The 4619-nt window shown below is 41.1% G+C and overlaps 1 non-coding gene across 1 annotated transcript; it reads right to left on the bottom strand.

The window, feature by feature from the left end:
• Positions 1-3368: 3368 nt before the first annotated feature.
• Positions 3369-3441, bottom strand: TRNAK-UUU. The gene has a single exon. It is a non-coding gene; the product is annotated as a tRNA-Lys (tRNA).
• Between the last annotated feature and the right edge of the window lie 1178 nt (positions 3442-4619).

Raw genomic sequence — 4619 nt, 5'->3', positions numbered from 1 at the left:
TAAGTCAGATCATGGCCCAAGAAATGTAAGTTGTATGCACATATAAAACCTGATATCACAATTAGCATAAAGTGAAATTTGCTCAGCTATGTTCGACTCTTTGGGAGCCCATGGACTATACAGTCCATGGAATCCTCCACGGCCAGAGTACTGGACTGGACCACCATTCCCTTCTCCAGGGGATCTTCCCAACCCAGGGATCAAACCCAGGTCTCCCACACTACAGGCAGATTCTTTATCAGCTGAGCCACCAAGAAAGCCCAAGAATACTGGAGGGGGTAGCCTATCCCTTCTCCAGTGGATAACCACGTTCTCCTGTATTGCAGGTGGATTCTTTACCAGCTGAGCTACCAGGGAAGCCCAATTAGCGTAAAAGAGGGTGTTAATCCTAACTGTGAAATATAAAGTGATTACACTTCGTGATCAAACCTCTCTTATTTTATTCGTCTCCTTACCTTTCTCTCATCAAGGGATCCCAAGACTTTTAGTTACATGGGACTGGCCAGGTGAAGAAACAGATAGGAGGAATAGATACAGATGAGTCTTTGTAGCCAGGAGAGATACCACTTCTTTGTCAGTATGGCATGGTAATTCCTTTTGTTACTATTCATTTAGTTCCACAGAAGTTTATTAGGATCCCGTCTGTAGTCAGACTCTGTGTGCTAAGCACTTGCCATACAAAATATTTAGGCTCTTTTTAGCTCTTGTCCAGATTATTGCACTTGTCTCTTAGGGATCTTGCTTTTGGGTCTCATTACACTTTCTCCCAACTTGCTCTTCAAATTCTAGATTAAGTCATCATGCTAAAATATAAATTCCATTACTTTAGTTCCATGAGTAAAATTCTTTAGTGGTCATCAGTTGCCTCATGATACAATCCTAGCTCCTTGGCAGGACACCTAAGATTCTGATGACGACAGTCTGCTGTCTGGCCACCACTCAGCAGCCTCTGAGGTGTGTTTAACTGAGCACAGTTAAACAGAACTACTTGGAATTACTGGAAAGCCCCTTGTGCTTTCTTATCTTTAGGTCTTTGCAAAAAGTGCTCTCTCAACCTGGATTGCCTTCTGCCTCTCTGCATGTGGTCAGTGCCTACTCACCTTTCCTGCCTTCATAGAAATACCACTTCCTTTCCCATAACTTTCCTTCTACGCTGCTGCAGTGCCCATCAGCTTAATCAAGCAACCATCTCTTGTTAAATAATGATTTATTTCATCATTTGCTGGTACATTTATCACTCCTTTACGTCTCTCTAGAGTAGTTAAGTCTTTGATTAAAATATGATGAATCTGTACACTCCTGCTCTTTGTTTGTCAGTGTCTTGTATAACACCATCAATTACACAGCTGTGTGCATATTCTCATACTTATTTAGCACTTACTGTGGCCAAGAATAGTTTTTCACTTATTGTTATTTAATCTTCAAAACAATTCAAGGTAGTAGTTATTACTGCCATCATCTCATTTTTGGCTACATTTAATTAGTTTCCCCAGGTGTTTAGAATAGCAGATTCTAAGACTTAAATCCTGATCTCTAAGACATCAGAACCTATTTGACTCTCCCTTAAGACACAGTATAATAAGTTCCTTTTCTCTGTCTCTCCTCATTTAATTCTAAATTTTCCGAAGTTAGGCATAATGTTTTAATCAGAGTTACATTTCTACAGTGGTGACTTCCCTGGCAGCTCAGATGGTAAAGAATCCTCCTGCAGGGCAGGAGACATGGGTTCGAGTTGGGAAGATCCCCTGGAGAAGGGCATGGCAACCCACTCCAGTGCTCTTGCCTGGAGAATTCCATGGACAGAGGAGCCTGGCAGGTTACAGTCCATGGGGTCACAAGAGTTGGACATGACTGAGTGGCTAACACACAGCTCCAGTACAGGCTTCTCAGGTGGCGCTAGTGGTAAAGAACCCACCTGCCAATGCAGGCCATATAAGAGAGGCAGGTTGGATCCCTGGGTGGGGAAGGTCCTCTGGAGGAGGGCATGGCAATCCACTCCAGTATTCCTGCCTGGAGAATCCTATGGACAGAGGAGCCTGGTGGGCTACAGTCCATGGGGTTGTAAAGAGTTGAACATGACTGAAACGACTTCGCACATCTGCACAGCTCCAGTACATAGTACAATGTCTTTCATGCAACTCATCTTGAGAACACAGAGATAGGATGGGTAGGCCTTTGCACCTAGCCTTAAGTTGCTCACAGAACTAGAGGGCAGACCCCTAAAGTGCTAGTTTTGATATAAAGAGATAAATGGACTGTTATAGATAGGCATAGATTAGTATGAAAGTGAGGAGGAGGGATATAGAGCCCATGCTTCAAGTGCCTGGTCTCCTAAAAGAGGTAATGCTTGAATTGAATATAAACACACTTAACTTCTTAGAAGCACTTCCACTAAATGTGTATTTAGGGAGAAATTCAAGTACAATACTAGTCTTCATGACACAAAATTAAAGATAACCTGCAGTCATATTTTTGAAGCATATAGCATGTGGCAGGGGAGGTGTGGAGTTATTGGTTATATTTTGTAAAAAGTAAAACAATGCTATAAGCCAATTTACCATTGTTAAATTGCTGTTAAAAGTGGTAATGTGTTAGAGTCAAGGGTTAGATTTAAAATTTTTGACTTGGCATTTTTCATGTGACAAGTGATTGCTGGAATCTTTTTGAATAAAAACTCTGTCTTCAAGTACTGTGAACTTGAACCTCTCCCCTCAATTTTGTCAAAATTTTGAAGTACATAGAAACATTACCATTTCTATAATAACCAGACTAAAAAGTCTGTTTAAAAACTACCTTCATAACGTTTTGTCCTCATTCTTTTCATCTTTACAAAACAGAGGCTGGGTTGAAGACTCCTGAAGGATCTTTCTAGCTCTGGCAGGCTCTGATCCTCAGTTTTGTCAATTATTTATTCTGAACACATAGTAAATTGTCCACTGTTTTAATAAATACAGATAATCATATTCTGAAAAGAAAAGTAGTATTATAGATCAGGTGTTTACAACTTTGAGTTAAACTTCAAGCACTTCTAGAAAGTGAAAGTGAAAGTCACTCAGTAGTGTCTGACTCTTTGCAACCCCATGGACTGTATAGTCCGTGAAATTCTCTAGGCCAGAATACTGGAGCGGGTAGCCTTTCCCTTTCTTCAGGGGATCCTTCCAACCCAGGGATTGAACCCAGGTCTCCCACAGTGCAAGTGGATTCTTTACCAGCTGAGCTATCAGGGAAGCCCAAGAATATTGGAATGGGAAGCCTATCACTTCTCCAGGGGATCTTCCAATCCAGAAATTGAACGCAGGTCTCCCACATTGCAAGCGGATTCTTTACCAGCTGAGCTACAAGGGAAGCCCCAAATGTTGAAGGGCAACTGCCCAACGTGGGCCTTGAACCCACGGCCCTGGGATTAAAGGTCCCATGCTCTACCAACTGAGCTAGCCGGGCAGCCAAGCATTTCTCATCTGAATTCAAAAGAGCTCCTGAATTTCCTATATGACTCAGGGAACTCAAATCAGGGCTCTGTGACAACCTAGAGATGTGGGATGGGATGGGAGGTTTAAGACTGAGGGGACATGTGCATATCTGCGGCTGATATGTGTTGATGTATGACACAAACAAGCACAATATTATAAAGCAATTATCCTTCAGTTAAAAATAAACAAATTAAAAAAATAGAGAAGAGCTCCTAAGATGTATACCTGGTTTCTGAGGATGGTCTTTGACACCTGTGTTAAACTGAAGGTTGCTGTCCTTGGTGCTGACGGTGATGTTTGCATAGATGCTCTTTGAGTAAGTGTGTGTGAGACAGAGAAAGGGAGGGAGAGAGGGTGGAAGGAAATGGGAGAGGTGGGGAGAGGATATGAGTGGGGCAGAGGGAGAGTTGGCTAAGACACAGAAAAAAAAAAGTCTCCCATTTAACCAGGAAGCATCGTTTTTATTCTGCTAAAATCATGTAGGGAAGCTTCAGAGATTTTTCTGGGATTCTCCATTATTTGATCTGTATCTTTTCAAACTGTGACTGAATTTTTACGTAAGAGGTTAAGAATGGTTCCCTCTTAGCATTTCATTTTCCACATTGATTTCACAGTTTGCCATAAAATAACCTTTGTATGTATGTTCTGTCAGGGGGTTTCTTCCTAATATTTTCCATAAACTTAAATACCCATTTTACATTATTCCTTTGTGTTCTCCCCTTCACAGACAAGGAAGAGATCAGTTCAGTTTCTATGAACTTAAAAATAAATCAAGTTGTGATTAACCTATTTTCATAACTGGAAAATACTCTACTTCCTTTCCTCCTGTATAGCAAAGTGTCTGCTCCTCTTGTTATTACTAACCACCAAAATTCCTTGGGCTGATGGTATTATTTGTTGTACAACACGGAAGAATACTATGAGCCATTATCTTTCCTGCTTTCTCTCTCTTTCTCTTTTAAAGTATTACGAAGCTTTTGCCTCGTCTCTCCATTTTCTTATCATTTCACTGATCATATGTCAGCATATTTCACACCAGGTACTGTGTTTCAGACCAGTTTACTTTATTTCCTTTTAAACCTTCCTTATACAACTCACAGGCTTCCCTGATGGCTCAATGGGTAAAGAATATGCCCGTAATACAGGAGA

The sequence above is a fragment of the Oryx dammah genome, unplaced genomic scaffold (genome assembly GCF_014754425.2).
Source record: "Oryx dammah isolate SB20612 unplaced genomic scaffold, SCBI_Odam_1.1 HiC_scaffold_26, whole genome shotgun sequence".
Lineage (NCBI taxonomy): Eukaryota > Metazoa > Chordata > Mammalia > Artiodactyla > Bovidae > Oryx > Oryx dammah.
Note: the sequence above shows the minus strand (reverse complement) of the source record. Positions and strands in the feature narration are given on the sequence as shown.